The 19,404-nt window shown below is 38.2% G+C and overlaps 1 protein-coding gene across 2 annotated transcripts in view; it reads left to right on the top strand.

Moving 5' to 3' along the window:
* The first annotated feature begins 3,244 nt into the window (after positions 1 to 3,244).
* The window catches only part of Mctp1 (multiple C2 and transmembrane domain containing 1), a 346,766-nt gene continuing 330,606 nt past the window's right edge, over positions 3,245 to 19,404 (top strand). Inside the window, exon 1 of one of the 2 annotated variants that reach the window (XM_048331271.1) lies at positions 3,245 to 3,336. The gene's annotated coding sequence lies outside the window, so the exon portion shown is untranslated. Of the gene's footprint in view, positions 3,337 to 5,307; positions 5,396 to 19,404 lie in introns of those variants that run through there. The other variant, XM_048331270.1, reaches the window with a different exon arrangement.

Raw genomic sequence — 19,404 nt, 5'->3', positions numbered from 1 at the left:
GTCACATTTCTCCACTTTACTGGGCCAACAATTCACCCTTTCCTTTTTCTTCTCTTTTCTCTTTTTTTTTCTTTCTATTTTCCCTCCTTGCCTCTCTTCTTTTTCTTTTCTTGTGTGTGTTACTAAGGGCTTCAACTCTGGGCCTGGGAGCTACCCCTTAGCTTTTTGCTCAAGGCTGGCATTACCGATTTCTGCCTTTTGGGGGTAGTTAGTTGGAGATAAAAGTCTCATGGACTTTGCTGCCTAGGCTGACTTCAAACCTCTGTTTTCATATCTGTCTTCTGAATAGCAAGGATTAGAGGTATGAGCCACTGACACAAGGATAGCTCATCTTTTCTATTTGTTTTAACAAGGCACCTTTATTACTAGTAATATACAGTTGTAAAATATACAATAAACATACCTATTAGATTTTAACTCACCATTTAAATACAGTGGGGTTTTTTTTTGGCTATACCAAAATTATACTGTGTGTGTGCATGTATGTTTGCATATGTGTGTAAGATATACAAAAATCCATCATATACATATGTATATACAATAAAAACCAATCACATTTACTTTCAGTCAGAATCTTGACACGAACATGTTTTTGGACCTTGCTTGTTACATATTGTAAACTATCTCCAGAATAAAAATTCATACTAGTACCTAGAACTAATATTTCCCCTCTTACAAGGTACTATGTCCCGTTATATGGAGTCTACTATTGGGAAGAGCTTTGTCTTGCCTACAATTGTATGATAAAGAGTGCCATGGAATCACACCTGAATTTCATAGATTTAACAGAGATGCCATTTATAGTAGAAATATGAAGTCAGATACAGTTGCAGTAAGTTTTGTCATTTACAATATTGGTCAAATGTAAAGTTCTTTTAAAGTCTCATATCAGTGATAAGAACTTCTGACTTTAGCTGCCCTTAATTATAAGCACAATGATGGAATGTGATCTTGAGAGTGTGACAGAGGAGAAATTTAATAACAATTGATATATTCCGTACTACATTTATTGTTAGCTATTACTATCTAGGTGCCCAGAATATTTTCCCTCTAGTTATATCTAATAAAATTGATATGTTAATTGGGGTTTTGCTAATGGCTATCAAGGTAAACACCAACATTTCAGTGGTTTAGTACAAAAAAAGTTGATTTCTCACTAATGTGGCATCCAATCTGGGCTTTCCTAGGCTCTTTACACCTTGGGATTTTGTTGTTTTCTAGGTCTTAATGTTTTCAGTGGTCAGGCAGAAAACAAAAGGTAGGGGCTAGAGACAGCCCCTTCTAATCCATCTTTGGCAGTGTCTTTTACACTTAGGTTCCAGGAATGAGAAGCAGGCATCCGGCCTTTATCAAAATGCAAGAATTGCTAGAAAATGTCATGACTGGTCAGTTGCTTTCTAGAAAAAGTCCAAAGAAAATGGGTCCACTTTGTAGATTGACAGAATCTGTATGATGGCAAGGGGTCCATAAATTCTGTTAGAGGGTAGGCTGTCTCTGAACAGTTAAGTTGGATCCGAGGTAATGCTGTGAAAATTCCAATTGTAATTTGTTTTGCAAAGCTTGATGCTTTGTAGAAAAGATTCCATGCCTACCAGCTGGGTGTTTGTAAATTTCTTGAGAGAATTAACTAGAATTTGTTGCCCATAAATACTCACCAATGTAGCACACTAATTATCTACTTACTATAAGCATAGGCTAGAAATGGACGCTGCTAGCTAATTCTGTGGATCCAGCAAACCTACTTACTTTTTAAAAAGAAATTTGCATGTCCCTTCTAAAAGGAAGTCGAAATTTATGCAAAAGAACCTTCTGACTTGTTTTGCTTGTCTGCACACATTTGATCTGATGAAGTGTTGATATATGGAAATTATCTTCTGACAAAGGGATTAACTTAGAGAATGTATTGACTAAGATCTGTTGGGCTCAGAGACACAAGGTAGGTGTATAAGAAATAGCTGCCTCGTGTAAGTCAGGAGTTGTCCTCTGATTTTATTTTCTGCTTCTGTTCATCCCCACACTGGACCTCACTATTCTCAGCTATAATATTAGACTTGAACTTGATGATCTAACTCCGGCTTTTTCTGGAATTAAAATCTTTATTCAATCTCTCATTAGATACAGTTAGAAGACTGGAATTTTAAAGGACAGAGATTCTAAAGAGCTTGTATAAGGAGTAGAATGAAGGATTAATAAAGAGAATAGTGATTGCATAATGAGCACAATAATCTCCTATCTTTTAAGAATTGATATTCAGATGATTTTGTAAATGTGCCAGTCTGGAAAGTTTTAGTAGTTTATGTGCCTCTCAATTTTTGTGTTGACTTCTCTTTACATGGATATTCTGCCACTTATTTGCAGAGTATATGTTCCTGCAATGGAAAATAGTTTTGTTTTTCTGGTGTTAGAGAAAAGTCTGAATGGACAGAACTGTGTTGAGTATTGAGTCCTTGAACTCTGGGCAGTCTGTAGAGCAGTTTAGACTTCTTTTAAAAAAAACAAACAACACATACCCAACAAAAACCAAAACACCTATCATTGATCTCAGCTGGAGATAAGACCAGACTCTGGCCTAAGTAGTTAATGCATGGAATTCACCCATCAGCTACCTTTGTAGACAGATGTTGACTGTCACAATGAAAACAATTATACTTCTGTTCAGTGCCACATTTCTTTTGTGATTTTGCTGAGAGGCATATTAATTTAAAACATAGCACCTGGTATATAATAGATGGTAATGGTCTATTGTTGCCCCATGGTTCACATAATCTTCACCCATTCAAGTCTATGTTGCTTCTTCGGTTTTGTTTGTTGTTGTTGTTGTTTTTTCCATGCTAAGTTCTCTTTGCAAACGTGTTGGAATCTGTTAGATAGCAGTATGCCATATTGGTTCATAGTATCAGACAGTACAAAGGATACCTGGCTATGGATGATTTATTAGTTGATAGCAATGCCTAATTTCCTGCATAGTAATTGGAATAAATGCTATGAAATTGATTGGGCTAGAAGAATTCTAAGTGCTTTGTTGATGTAAATATTTAAAAAATCAGCCATGTCTTTGGCATTCCACTGTACATTCCATCCCTGTACTTTGCAGTTACCTTTTAAAACTATATATGACTAGCTCATGTTTGAGCCCAAGAGCACATTAAGGTGGTTATTAATCATTAACACCTTGCTGGGAGTTACTCTGTGTGATTTCAATGAGGTGCATGAAAGCCTAGAACGAAGCAGGAAGGAGCTTCTCTGATTCTATTTTGATGTGGTCCTCTTCACGGGCCGGCTGCTATCCCAACTTTACCTGGAACAGCAAGGATAAATCTCCTTGAAGAAACTGAGGTAAGCTCTGTTCATGTTACTAGGAAAGGAAAGTCTTGGTGTATAGAAATGAGTACGTACACAGATTTCTTACCTTAACTATTGTTCACATACAGATTGGCTCATTGGTACAAGACCCGGGCATAATCATACTCTTGATAATTAAATCTCTAAATTCCCATATATCAATGTCACACAGCTACTGATCAGTGAGACTCGATACACTGAAAGGTTCCCAGCTTACCTAAAGAAAATAGCTTTTAAAACCATATGCAAGTATGTGATCCTTCTACTTAAGATTTGTAAGTGGTCGATACTTGGATAAAGGGAGAGAAATATTTTGAGAACTTGGAGATGAGTCCAGATTGATGGGGCGTGGTGACATTTGGCACCAAAAGAACGGTAGGATAATAGTAAGAGACTCGGAAAAGTGAGGGCTAAAGCTGAACTTCATTTACTTCTTAGCTTTACTTCTTCTTGCATGGGACAGACTTAGCATTCTAGCAGATTGAGTTCCGTAAAATTTATATGCAAATACTCATTTCATTTTTACTAGTGATTTACTTTAGAAAGTTTTGTAATAAAGTGTTACCATTTAATACTTAGTACATTCGTTTTTTTACTTATATAAAACCATGGGTTTTGTATGACATTTTCATGTATGGATAACAAGTATTTTACTCATATTATTTTATTACAAATGAAAAATAATGAATAATACTAGTCTGAGACTTGTGAAAATGTTTTTCTTGACATACCTTGTTTTAGTAAATGTCTCTTTTTTTTGACACATCTTGTTTTATCAAGGGCACTGCTATGTAATTCTTTAAATGTCCTGAGGCAGTTTAGAGCTGGGTCCCCCAGTTAGGGATTCATAGTACGAACTAAGTAAAGCTCCATGCTTTTGGAAAAATGAACTCTATCTTGATGTATTTTTAGATTTAAAATGCATATTGCTAAATCATATCAAAAGTACATTATCCAGAATACAAAACTACTTAGGTGGGCTGGGGATATAGCCTAGTGGCAAGAGTGCCTGCCTCGGATACACGAGGCCCTAGGTTCGATTCCCCAGCACCACATATACAGAAAACGGCCAGAAGCGGCGCTGTGGCTCAAGTGGCAGAGTGCTAGCCTTGAGCGGGAAGAAGCCAGGGACAGTGCTCAGGCCCTGAGTCCAAGGCCCAGGACTGGCCAAAAAAAAAAAAAAGAAAACTACTTAGGTATACATTCCTAAGTCCTTGTATACCTGTTTCATGGTTTCATGCTGTCTCTGGAATCATTTATCTCCATCATAATTAGTACTACCACAATTTAGCATTATTTGTCCACATTGTTGTTTCAGTATGGTAGACTTTGAATAAACTATTTACCATTCTGTTCTAGAAACATTGTGCTTCTCAAAGACAATTTTATTTTTGCTTCTTAGTCTGAACACAAACAACCAGGTTTATTTTTTTAAAGCAGGCTCACTAATTGAGTATGTTTCCCTTGCCTTGTCCTTCAAAATGACTGTTCTGGTCCAGTGAGACAGGGTTGATGTAGACATCCATGAACTGCAATTTCAAAACAGCACATGGCCAGCTAGCCTGAAGGTTTACTGCTGAGCCTAGTACCCTCCCGAGGCCTGCAACTCCATTTCATTCTGTCTGAAGCTCCAGAACCGAATGCCAGCCTTCAGCAGTTTTGTTGAAGTAAGTGGAAATACAGGCAAATCAGTCAGTCAAATCAGAATCAATTGCCAGGTAATAGGAAAGCTACCACAAACAGGCGTGAGAAAAACAGGAATTAGTTGGCTCAATAGCTGAAAAAATTTCTGTGATACATTGGTTTCTGACTCAATAGGAATCAAGGTTCTTCCCATTGTCCTGCGAACACTGTGCTTCCCCTTTGTCCTGTCTCTGCTCTGGATTCTGCTGTCCTCTGGCTGGTGGGCTTCGTGCACAAAGAGTACTGCCAGTAAGTAGCTTCAGACTTCTCTTTTCCTGACAGCCGGCCTGCTCCAGAAGAGAAGGGTCTCTGCTGATGGCTTCAGTACAAGTTCTCGCCTGATTCTTTTCATCCCAGAGGCCTATCTCAAGTGAGCTCACCATTCCTGAACATTTACTTTTGTGCAAGCAAGAAGTCTATTCCTAGGTACGGTCAGCTTGCCTGTGCTCAGCTCACCAGGTCATTTGCTTTAAGAATGGCCACTGCTGGTTCCCCAGAAAGATGTGAGCAGATCATGACCTTAAGGGTGATGAAATAAGAACTGGCAGCAGTTCGTATCAGACAACAGAAGCCAACTGAACTGGAGCTTTGAAATGAAATTAACTTCCTTCCCTTGGGCTTTTTGTTCCTGGGAGATTTGGTGTTTAGGAGCTCAGCAACAGACTAAAGTATCGTCTCGTAATTTCATGGTCCTTAAACCTGTAAAAAATGATGAGAAAACTGTATTTTATATCCTTGGTTTAAAGAATATTGAAAGGCTTAATTACATTTGTCCTGGATTGTGTGCCCGTTGGGGACTGAATTCCTTTCTCCTGATAATGAATCATGCTGGAATGGACACCTTGCAGCAGTCTAGCCGGCCTAACATTCCTTCCTGCTACCCTAGTAGAGCTCTCCAAGGGATGCGCATGAATTTTTCCCCTCAATAGTGCTGCCGGGACCCTGGTGCACTCTTGAGAGACTAGTTCATGAAGCTTCCTGAAAGTTCCTATGAAGAGGCGTCCCTGAAATACACAGATGTTACAAAGATGTGAAGTCATTTTTTTTTCCCGAATCCATTCCCAAGTCTTCAAGAGATATAGCAAATGCTCCTAGGATTCCTTTGCTAAATAAATTTTTGGGTTATGAATGCTCACATGCAAATTGTTCTGCACAGATATATGGATATATAATGTATTATATAGTATCTGTGTTCATGCTTGTGTGGGCCTATAAGTATGAGGCCCTGAGTTCAAGCTTTATCACTACAAAGTAAACAACACAAACAACAATAACAAAATTTCTAATTTGTTACAGAAACACAGATTATTAAAATCAAAGAATTTATTCTTAGAAACCAGATGCAAGTAGTTCATGCCTGTAATCCTAGCTCCTTAGGAGGCTGAGATCTGATGACTGGTTCGTAGCCATCCTAGGCAGGAAAGTGTGTGAGACTGTTAACTTCAATTAATCACCAAAACGTGGGAAGTGGAGCTGTGGCTCAAACTGTATTGCCTTGAACACAAAAGCTCACACACAGCTCCCAAGCCCTCAGTTCAAGCCCAAGGATCCCCCCCCCCAAGACACACATATACACACATAAAGAATTTGATTTGGGGCTGAGGAGGCCATAGCTCTAGAGATCTAACACCTGCCTAGCAAGCATGAGTTCAAGCTGTTGATAAGTATATACACAAATAAATAGAACTTTCTTCTTTTGAAAGTATGTGTATCTGTCTATCTTATCTATTTATGTATATGCATATACATATGTGTTCACCTATGCATATAAATTTATAATGTTTGATTATTGCTATCATTATGATGTGCTTTCTTCTTTGTCGAAACTTGAACTCAGGGTCTGAGCACTGTCCCTGGCTTCTTTATGCTCAAGGCTAGCACTCTGCCACTTGAGCCACAGTGCCACTTCTGGCCTTTTCTATATATGTTTTGAGGAATCGAACCCATGGCTTCGTGTGTACAAGACAAGCACTCTTGCCACTAGGCCCTCTTTGTTGAAATTGTGTGTGTGTGTGTGTGTGTGTGTGCGCACGCGCGCGCGTGTGCTGGACCTGGAGTTTGAATTCAGGGCCTTGAGCTTTTTGCTCACAGTTAGTACTCTACCACTTTATCTGCAGCTCCACTCTGGCCTTTTGCCTATTAGTTGGAGATAAGGGTCTCATGGACTAACTTTGAACCACAATCCTCAGATCTCAGCTTCCAGAGTAGCTAGGATTACAGATAGGCCTGAGCCACTAGTGCCCAGCTTTGTTGAAATACTTTTTTTTTTTTTTTTTTGGCCAGTCCTGGGCCTTGGACTCAGGGCCTGAGCACTGTCCCTGGCTTCTTCCCGCTCAAGGCTAGCACTCTGCCACTTGAGCCACAGCGCCGCTTCTGGCCGTTTTCTGTATATGTGGTGCTGGGGAATCGAACCTAGGGCCTCGTGTATCCGAGGCAGGCACTCTTGCCACTAGGCTATATCCCCAGCCCCGTTGAAATACTTTTAAATCCAAGGAAACAAAATAAAAATCACAAGACAGGTTTATTATTATTATAGGCATAATAAGTGATAGCACCACTCTGTTAGCACTTTGCATATGTTATTTTATTTATTTCTCAGTGGAACTCTCATCTAATTGCTACTCACGTCTTCTTTGCTGGTATTGAAGCTATGACTTAGTGATTTGCTGGGGCTCATATAGGTGGTAATAGAAGTAGACAGACTCCTGAGGAAACTTAATAATATCTCCCTTCTCATTCCAGTCTCATTTTCTCAAGCAGTGTAACTGTAGTATTCCTCCATGTCTATACAGTATATAAATATCCATACTTGCAACCCCTTATTCATCTGATATTCAACTGATATTGCTCAGTATTTAAAAGACTTTGCCAATCTGTCCCCTCCTCTGTCCCTTGCTCTGCCCTCATTCTGGGTCCTGGGCATCTCTCCCATTATTCTAAACACACACATTATTCTAATGAATTGTCATGCCTTGTGTGCATGCCATCTACTTGCTTTTCTCTTGTGCTAGCCTCAGAGCTCCTGTCATCTCTCTCTATCTCTTAGCAAACACTGGTATTCAAGAGAAAGTATATTAGGTGGATTAATCTTTTCAACATATTTATCTGGCTTTTAGTTGGTGTATACCTTGTAAATGCCCAGCACTACAGTAATCGCCAGAGATGATGGTGTATCTGTTTACTTTTGCTATGAGAGAAACCACTCCTAAACTTTGTGACTTAACGTCACAGCCATTTGTTTAGCCCATAATTCAGGTTGGCGTTGTGGCTGGGCTGAGCCGAGCTTCTCCCTGGCGTTGGCTTGGTGCACTCATGCGTCTGCAGTTGGCTGTTGGGTCAGCTGAGGCTGGCTCAACGAGAATGGCCTCAGTCACTTGCCTCTGATGAAAATGGTTTCATGTGCTTCAGTTGGCCTGCCTGGGCCTTTTCACACCCGAAAGTCTGCAAGCGCTTAAAGGCCTCCTGAGACTGGGCTTTGAACTAGCACAGCATAGAGATTTGTGCTGTAATTCAAAACCAGTCAGAGAACAGCCTCCATTCAAAGGGAAGGGAAAAGAAGGTTCACTTCTTAACAAGGGGAAATGCAAAGACATACTGCCTACGTGTGAACATTCTGTCACCTGCCATTAAAAACCACCAAGCTATTTATTTAGTCTTTGACAGAGTTTCATTTTGTTAAGTCCTTCGACTGCTGGTAAATAATTCAGCATCTCCATTTCCTCCTTTCTGTTGAGCCTATGGCCAACAGAGTGTATTTCCCACAAGGAGCCTGGTAATGACAGCCCTGACCCTTGAAGTTTCGGTGTGGCTCTCTACATCCTTTCTATTGGTCATGTTAACTTCATGTGAAGACTAAATAGAATTTCTGCTTAATGTTGATTATTTTTTTTTTTGGCTAGTCCTGGGGCTTGGACTCAGGGCCTGAGCACTGTCCCTGGCTTCTTTTTGCTCAAGGCTAGCACTCTGCCACTTGAGCCACAGCACCACTTCTGGCCGTTTTCTGTATATGTGGTGTTGGGGAATTGAACCCAGGACCTCATGTATACAAGGCAAGCATTCTTGCCACTAGGCCATATCCCCAGCCCGTGATTTTTTTTTTTTAACTTGAGCTGAATGCAAGTGGTTCACACTTAGAATTTTAGCCACTCAAGAGGCTGAAATCATAGGGCAAATAAATTTGAGAGATTCTCATCTCTAGTTAATTAAAGAATTGAAGCCATGGCTCAAATGGTAGGTCTCCAGCCATGAGTGAAAAAGCGGAATGAGAGCATGAGGCCCTGAGTTTGACTCCCTATTAGCACATATAACACACACACACTCACACACACACACAAATAAATATAAAAATTTGAGTTTTATTTCTTCTATATTTATTTAGTAAAATTATTTTTGCAAAAAGAGGTGACCTTCTCTCTTGTTCTCTCAAATTCCAGTCATAACTATCTATCTATCTATCTATCTATCTATCTATCTATCTATCTATACACACATATATATGTATTGAGTTTCTAATATAAGTCTGTTCAATCTAGCTTATATATTCTTGTTGCCTGTGTTTTTTCCTTTGCTTTGTTTTGCAATGGTGGGATTGGTGAACCCAGATCTTCACATGCGATGCGAGTACATCTAACTACTGAGCTGCATCCCCAGCCCTGGGTTATATATGCTAATGGCATCATCACTATTAAGTCATATATTATTCATTGCTGTTTGGCATATCATCTTCAAACACATCATGTGCTTTCTTTGCAACTAGCCTAGAATCAGATATTTACTTAGAAATGCTTGGTTCCTGATGGTGGAAATACTTGAAATAAGTACCTTGTCTGTGTGGCTGTGGGAATTAGTTGAGAAGCTGTTGGGGTTTTTTGTTTGTTTTGTTTTGTTTTTTGAGGTATTTTTGTATCAATTTGAATTCCAGTTTAGTCTTTACTCTTTTTTATTGCTTAGTTGCTTTCATCACTAATGACTTGATTTGATGTTTTGAAATGGTCTGCTGGCTTCATTTCTAGGCTATGCGGTGATGAAATGACATTACTGTCTGTGGGAGTTAGAAGCAATAGTTTCTTAAGTGAATCAGCTATGAATCCTAGGACAGAGCACACAAAAGCATGTGTCAGGACTAGTGAGTTCAGATGTTCTAAAGAAAGAAGAAGCAAGGCCTGGATCTTAGGAACTTGCTTCTTCTTTCTTTAGATCCAGGCCCACAACAACTCCATTGCAGGAAGGGTATGTTTTATATCTTAAATAGCCTTTCAGAAGCTCATGTGTTGTAGCCTTGATTTTTTTTTTCTTTACCATCACAGTGAAGCCCAGAGGGATTTCGGTTTCATATGTAAGGCAGTGAGTACATTTCTTATCCAACTTGTTACCTCCTTCTCATTTTCCCCTCACCTCCCCTTCCCCCTCTCCCTCTACCCCACATGAGTTCTACAGTTGGTTTACACCAAATAGTTTTGTAAGTATTGCTTTTGGAATGGTTTGTCTTTTTATCCTTTGTCTCTCAATTTTGGTATTCCCTTTCCCTTCCCTAGTTCCAATACACATATATACAGTATCAGGTGTACTATGATCAGTTACAGTAATAGCAGGAGGAAAACCACATGAAGGGAACACGAGATGGTACAGTTTTACATGGCATGTTGAGATTAATGATGATATATACAGTAGTGTTCAGAGGTGTGGCCTTTGGGAAGTGATTGTGTCATGAGGGCTCTGACCTCATGAATGGGTTAATCCACTTATAGATTCAGAACTTGAGAAGTGGTGAAAACTATACATTTGGTGAGGCCTCATTGGAAGAAATAGATATATCCTTGCAGGATATAATCATCTGTTCCTGGCCACTTCCTCCTCTTCTCTTTGCTTCCTATGTGTGGCAAGCTAAGAAGCTTTTTTCCACCATGTGCTTTTGCCATGATAATTTGGACTCAGAACTAAAAGCAACTAAAAGCAACTGGGCATAGTAATTGGGACTGAAATACCTGAAACTTCAGCCAAAGAAACTTCTCTTCTTTTAGGTTGATTTCTCCAGCATTGGAGAGCTGGCAAGCACAAGGAATGATAGCTCAAAGTAACTATAAATAAATATCTAGCTGAAATACACTTATTAACAAAGAAGAGTCATGAAGAAAAATAAATACTTATAAATTTTGGTGATGTGAAAATTCAATAGCTTTATATATATATATATCAGAAAATACTAAAAGAAAAAAGTGAAAGAGAAATGACAAATATAGATTACATAGAGATTAAGGATTAATATTCCTAGTGTAAAATAGTTTTAAATAAGTTAGGGAAAAAGTCTCAAATATACATGCATTAAAATTTAGGCAATGGATCAAAGTCAGCTAAAGCAAAAGGAGAAAAAGTAACCAACGTGTTTAGGTTTGGGTACCAGAGTGCCTAGGGGTACTATAGTGATATTACAGGTAATATTTACTTTCTTATCTAAATTTTTTATAACTTTTTTTAGTATGTACAATTCATCATTCATTAGTGATACAATCAAAGAAAGCAGCCATTAAAAGGATTAGTTCTTGCCTGGCACTGGTAAGCTCAGGCCTGTAATCCTATATACTCAGGAGGCTGAGATCTGAGGATCAAGGTTTGAAGCCAGTGTAGGCAGAAAAGTCCCTGACATGCCTATTTCCAATAAAGTACTCAGAAAAAAGGCAAAAGTGGCACTGTGGCTCAAGTGGAGAGTGCTGGCCTTGAGCAAAAGAAGTGTAGGGACAATGCCCAGGCTCTGAGTTCAGCCCCAGGGTCAGCACCCATGCAATAAAAAGATTAGTTCTCATGGTAGTATACTACATGGTCTACTGGAGACATGATGGAGTGTATTCCTTAAAACATTGTGAAGCTGAAGAAACGTAATGAAATCCTGAACTCTGGCTCCCATTAAGCTATCTAGATCAGTGTGGCACATTGCATATGATGAATATATATCTATATCTATATCTATATCTATCTATATATCTATATATATGTACACATACACACATGCATACATACATATATTTCAGCATTGTTTGTCACTGATGTGAAAATTTAACTTATTTTTTTCTTTGATCCATTCAATATTCATGAAAAACTTTACATAATTAAAATGCTGCCCTTTCTAAGAAAAGATATTTCAGGCCTTTTATGGTATCTAACTTTTGTTCCTGAAGTACAGCTCCCATTATATGTAGCTCTGTAAGTTTCTAAAAGCTTCTGTGCTACAGAATTTGAGCTTCTTCCATTTATGGAAAATCTTTTTAAGCAGACTCATTTTCTTGAGCACATTTTGAAGCAATTCTTTGCTTTTCCATTCCTCTCGTTTTGCTCTTGTTTTTCCATTCCTCTTGTTTTGCTCTTGTGCTTCACGTGCTCTCCATGTCTTTTTTTCTTTCCATCATTATTTCTAAGACTCATGTTTCTCTCAAGAAAATTCTCTGCAAAGAGAATATTGAATAATATTGTTTTTCTGGAGATGTGATGCTTCAGAATGTATCTTCTCCCACCTAATCAGGTGGGTGATACATATCATTTTCTCCATAGTCTTCAATTTAGTTGGAATTTCAAGTCCCATTAAGAGTATTTTATGCCTCACATACTTAAGACTTACCAACTTTCCTTACCAACGAACTGTTTCACCCACAGACCTTTTCTCACTGCCTGGGGTGCCTCTCTTATTTCGAATCCAACTTACTATTCCCACCTTACTATTCCCTTACCTGATATGAATTAATTTCTTTAATTGGTTTAGATATGGCTAAGTCATTGACTCCAGGAAGTCAAAAATCCATAGAATGCTCAAATCTGAAAACTGGGTAGTAAACAAGGAGCACCCCTCATTTTTTAGCCACTTATCACCACACAATTTTAACCAGTTATAAGAGAATAAGTTACATCTTAACATACTAGAAGTAGAATAGTCTGAGATAATAGATCTTGAGATCTACCTAGGGCTGAAAGGCTAGGACACCATCTTTTTCTCAAGGTAGCACAACAGAGATGAACATGATGTTTTTTGTGTGTGTGTTTTTTTTTTAACAATTCCCCAACTTCACACTGCTCTAAAATAAACTAACCCCTGCTAACTTACAATGCTATTACTTTGGTCCTTACTCTCATCTTTTCCTTCTAACTTTGCTCTTGCAATGTGAGGAAGGTGTTTGCTGAAACGAGCAACCTTCCCTCCAAACCTCTTTGTGCTAAGCACCTTAAATTCCTTGGAGAAATGGCTGCTATAAAAATGTAACACAAATAATAAAAGAGGAAATAGTTGTCTCTGGATAGAAGTAACCTCTAGGAAACTTAAACACGCACACACACACACACACACACACACAACCATGAAGAATTTGTTACAGAGGAGTTTGGAAATGTTCATGTGTAACAGAAGCAAGGGATATTCAGTAAAAAATATTTAAAAGAAAATTCTAATTGTACTTAGAAATTGTAATTGCAATATTATTCTCAGGGTACTGGTAGTTGCTTATGATTCTATACTTGTATGTGGTGAAACAACTATATTTATAGTTCAGTATTTATTAAAATCAGGTTATTAAAGTTTAGGCAAAACAGTATCTGTTTATGAAGAAATATGTGGATTTTTCACAACATATTTCCTTAGTCCTAGGATGTTCTCATCAGGTTGTTTCTCAGTTTGTAAATACAAATTGTTTTAGCATGTAGCAATTACAATACTACCTCAGATTCTTTAAAGTGCTTACAATGTCATGGTAGAGATTTAAATAAAAAAAGAGGTGTGACATATATCTGGACCATATTTATCTTCTAAAAATTCCTATATAATGAGGAAAAAGTAGAGGACAACATTAAATGAAAGTACTGTCTCCTGCTACAGAACTACCCAAATCTTATTGACATAAGATAACATCCATCATTTTGCTCATCAGTGAGCGCTTTTGGCAGAGTTTGCCCTGTGTAGCTAATCGTTGCTCAGTGTACATCAGTTGAGGACTAGACATCCCTCTTGAATACGGTTTAAAATGAGGTTCTTCAGGACCTCGTGAGCTAGTACTAGCCATTGGCAAGGAGATTAGCTAGACTGTAGGCTGGGTTCTGAAATTTTTTTTCTCCACGTATTCTTTCTCCATTGACTGCCTGAGTTTCCTATGGTAATGTGGCTGGATTTTAAAAGCACCAAATAGAATCTCTGTGAGTTTTTATGACCTTGCCTCAGAAGTTATAAAACTTCACTTCACTTCTGCTATTGTCATAGTCTTATCCATACTCAAGGAAAGGAATCTAGATATTTCCTTTAGTTGGGAAGGATGTTAAAGTCGTATTGCAAGAGGAGCAGGTTGAATGGGAAAAATATTTGTGCAAAGATAGTCTTCTGACCATGCACAGGAGAATTAGAAGATACTTTTAATCTACCCAGGTTCCTCTCCTATGTTTTTTTCAACAGTATTTTGATCTCTTGCTGAAAATTGTTCCTCTTCAGCTTTTGCTTCTACCATTTGGTTTCTAGGCCTTGAGTCAACTTTTGTCTTTCATTTAAAAACAGGAATACCAAATTTACTGCCCTTGTGTGTTGTGTGTCCAAAGTGTACTTTTCATTATGTGTTGTCCCTATCTCTCTTAGTACACACTGGTGCTTTTTCACCAAAACAATTCCCTTACAAACCTGATAGAATTTCTAGGAATTCATGTCTATCTTCCAGATAGACCTCTGTTTGAGACCCCAGTGAGGTACGTTGAGATAAATCTTTAAGATACTTAGGAACATATTGTTTAAAGGAAGGAATTTGGTTTTTTTTTTTCCAATTTTTTATTATCAAACTGATGTACAGATAGGTTACATTTTCATATGTTAGGCATTGGATACATTTCTTGTACTGTTTGTTACCTTGTCCCTCATACCCCCCTCCCCCCTCCCCCTTACTAAAGGAAGGAATTTGTGACAGTATACTTTTAAGATCCTTGGAGGGACCTTATCAAATACTGCCTTAGATTTTTCTGAATTCTTAATAAAAATGTATAATTTCATCCTGGGTTGTTATTTTCTTTAGCCTGAAGCTTTTTTGATATTTAGAGAGACAAAGAAGCAGGTATTCTTTCTTTTTAGTCCAAGAAGTCTTAACTCGTTATTCTTATTTCTTTTCTTTTCTTTCTTTCTTTCTTTCTTTTTTTCAGTACTCATGTTTGAACTCAGGGCCTTGTGCTTGCTTGGTGTGTGCCATACTAGTTGAGCCATGCCTTCAGGATTTTTGGCTTTGGTTAGTTATTTTCTGATAAAGTCTTAGCTTGCTGTTTGTTGTTGTTCTTTGCTTTTTATTTTGTGGCCCGCAGCTGGCTGTAGACCATGATCCTCCTACTTAGCTCGGACCACAGATGTGAACCACAATGCCTGGCTTATTTGTTTACATGAAGTCCTGCTAACTTTTTGCCTGGACCGGTTTCAAATTACCGTCCTCCTTATACCCACCTCTGGAGTAGCTTAAAAGTACCATTTTCTGTTGCTTTGGATCTCAGGGATCAGGAATGCATGAATTCTTTTCCTAGAAGATTCTCATCAGGTCCTGACCACACACATAAGCTACCATGCACATACCAGCTTCTTTATACCTGATACTTTATTATTAAGGCAATGTCTTTCCTCCTACACCTTGGTGTAAGCTACATAATAGAATTAAAAACAAAACCTTTTTGAAGATATCCTCAACTAGACCGTCCAATCTATTAGACACACTACTAATTTCTACATTAGCACAAATGAGTGATGCCAGATTTTTGACATTGATATATTAAGGGATCCATTTCTTCCAGTTCCCAGCAACTTGTTATTTTAAAAGTTTATTCTTTATTGTCAAAGTGAAACACAGAGGGGTTACAGTTTCATATGTAAGGCAGTGAGTACATTTCTTGTTCAACTTGTTACCTCCTCCCTCACTTTTCTCCCTGCCTCTCCCCCCCTCCCCTCCCCCCCACTTATTTCCATAACATGGAGATCATTTTGCTTAGTATTATCTTATATGTTCATACGCGCATAGCTATTGAGCTAAAGCCACCAGCACAACTATGCTCATCGCAGCACAATTTGTCATTGCTAAAATATGGAACCAACCCAGATGCCCCTCAGTAGAGGAGTGGATCAGGAAAATGTGGTACATATACACAATGGAATTCTATGCCTCTATCAGAAAGAACGATATTGCCCCATTCGTAAGGAAATGGAAGGACTTGGGGAAAAAAAAATCATACTAAGTGAAGTGACCCAGACCCAAAGAAACATGGACACTATGGTTTTCCTCATAGGAAATAATTAGTACATCTCTAGGATAGACATAGCAGAAGCAACTTGTTATTTTTTTAAAAAAAAATTTCTTTGATCCCTTCCTGACAGCTTCCTGTAGTCTGTAACTGACCCCAGCTAACTTCTGCTGACAATCTTAGAAGGCTGGTCAATTTTTTCTTTCTGCTTGCTCCAAACTTAAGGATACAAGTCATTTAGATTTTTGTTATCATACTTCTTGCTTCTATTTGGATTTTGATTACTATTGCTATGTAGCAAATTGCCTGTAACTTAGCAACCTAGCAAGGATGGGAATAATTTACCTAGCACATCCAAGTCCAGCCCTTCATGCAGTTGGTATTCATATGAACCCTGGACCTGGACCATTGTGGGACAAGCACATGACAATTGTTGAGAAGTTCCTGATAGGCCGGATAGCTCTACCACTTCTGCCACAGCTCCGTTTATCTTAGGGAATTTGTCTCTGTCCAGTCTGACCCAGTGCCTTGGGGGCCCAGGAACCACATATGTCATCTGAGTACCTCCTTCCTTCAAAGCTGCACTCACACTAACAATGAGAAGACTAGTCCTGGATGAGATCACACCCAGCATTTCCATTTACAGTGGGAAGTGAAAATCTTGGAAATGGGCAGCTTGTGGGCTCACCCAGCCCATTTGAGACTGGAGGCAGGATGCAGGTGGGCAAATCTCCACCCACTCTGTTCACTTGCAATGAAGAGCAGCCAATGAGCTGCTCTTCAAGTCCCTCAGTTTCAAGGAAGTTCTCCCTGAAGACATACAAGAGGAAATACCAAAGTCTAAGAAGGCCACAATTTGACTGACCAATCTTCACTAACTTTTGAGATGGAATTTTTTAACCTATTTCCTACTCTTCATGATGCATTATACCTGCTTGACACATTATTTCTCTAGGTAGTTTACTGTTATGTCTGAGAGTCTGAGACTGACTTACCCAGGGATATACCTAATCTTCAAAGGCTTTCTCATACTCTGTAGATGCTACAATTTACAAACATCAAGAAAACCCAGATCTATAACCTTTTTATTTTGAAAAATCCAGAGATTTAGCTCCTTTCCAAATCAGGTTATTCATCTAGAGTTGAGGTGTTCCCTTTAAATGAATCTGAAGTTCTAGCCATGCAGACCCCACAGTACTCTCTATGCAGTGTCGAACATTGGTCTCCATTGCCCATTAGTTACATGTGTGTCTCCAGACACTGAGTTTGCAGTCTTTGGTAATTGAAGTGAATTTCATTTATTTATTATCTGAACTGCCCTATTTTTATATCAAAGTTTACTTCTCAGAGGGCAATCTTATTTTCTCATATTTAGATCCACTTTGCTGTCACCCCCTAATAGGAAAACACATTTGAGTGTGTAAGTCCTAAAGGGTTACAGTGAGGGGCAGGCGGAAGTGGAAACCTCCTAGCTTAGGGTAGTAGAATGATCTCTGAGTTTTCCTCAGGAAATATACAATGCTGGTGATCACCTACATTACCCCTTTCGATTTCTAGCTGGAGTCTTTTCTTCCTCCTGAGTGAAGAATAAGCAGTCTCGTTTTCTAGACTTTTTAGGACCGTAGTTATAACTTTCAGGGGTGGAAGCATAATGTGATTATAAAAGTTAAATTTGGGTGTCTTGTTTATAAATATGTACACTCTGTGGCTTCTTTAAGGAATAAGGGTCCATTTTAACTTCCATGTTATAAATTATTAATAATCTAATTCAGCAGAACATGTGCATCATTTGTTATGATTCCTCAGAATTACACGTTTTTAAATGTTTTTTTTCTCTAATGAATTAGATAACTGATTATAAAAATGAACTTATTTCCTGAGGAAGCATTTTTCTTGAAATTAATAATATATCACCCCCTTTAATTCTCTTGATCTCCTAAATAAATCAACATTAATATCTACATTCTATGAATACATCTCCTTGGAAAATATAAATGTCAGTTGCAGATTTTACTGTAACTGGTGGGTCCTCAAATTTGACCACCTTGAATGATCTTTGTGATGCTGGCTTATACTCTCTTCATTGTAGTCATACAATCTTTTGTGTATCTCTTACAATAACATTTCATTCCTTCTTTAATCTACGGTTACAATGCCTTAACACAGAGACACAGGAATACATCTTCATCTCCTCATCATTAGCAGCTTCAGCATTACTATCAATCTCACAAGGCTTTTTCATCAATGAGACTGTAAATTCATTGATTGCATAGATTGCTTCATGTTTGTTCCCACAAATACAGTATAGGGGATATGGCATGTGTTCCATAAATGATGTATGAAACTGATCATAGGAAATAGGAAGCCTCAGTTCCTTTTATATATTGAATCTTACATTGTTGGTAATATGGAAATATGAGTATATGGTAATGTTAGAAAAAATGACAGCTTATTTTTCATCTTTTGACACAATAAATTTTGATAACTATTTCTCATTAAAAAACATAAATCTTCAAAAACAGAAAAGGGCACTATAAACAATGATGTAAGAAGCACACACTGAATGCAAGGGACTGTGTCTGTGACAAAGTACCTGACAAAAACAACTTACAGGTAGGGAAGATTTAATTTGGCTCATATGATCAGAATTTTAGCATATGGTCAGCTCTGTTGCTTTGGGCCCAGAGCAAACATCATGGAAGCAACAAGGAAGAAGAGAGAGACAAGAAGGGTCTAGAAAGAGCATGCATCCTTCAACGGCATGTTATAGAGATTTACATCCACCAACCAGGTTCTACATTGTAGTTTCTATTATCTCCCTCAAATACTATCAAATCAGGATCCATCAGTGGATTGATCTCCTGATTAGGTTAGAATATCGTGATCCAATCACCAATACCAGCTGGCTGCCAAACCTTCATGATATGAACCTTTGAGGGGAACACTTTATATACAAACCATAACACTGAAGTTATTGCTATAACTCATAATGGTTTAATTCATGAAACAGTAGAGTAAATAACCTCACTACATCTTCAGTGTACAGGTTCATGCCTGTAATATCACTTACAGAAGCAGAGGAGGGCGAGTCATGATTTGAGACTAGCCTAGGCAAAAAAATAAAGCAAACAAGGCTTCAAAAACATACTTGAT

This window comes from Perognathus longimembris, chromosome 22 (genome assembly GCF_023159225.1).
Source record: "Perognathus longimembris pacificus isolate PPM17 chromosome 22, ASM2315922v1, whole genome shotgun sequence".
In the NCBI taxonomy this organism is placed as follows: Eukaryota; Metazoa; Chordata; class Mammalia; order Rodentia; family Heteromyidae; genus Perognathus; species Perognathus longimembris.
The sequence above is the reverse complement of the archived record's forward strand: the minus strand, read 5'-3'. Positions and strand labels throughout refer to the sequence as shown.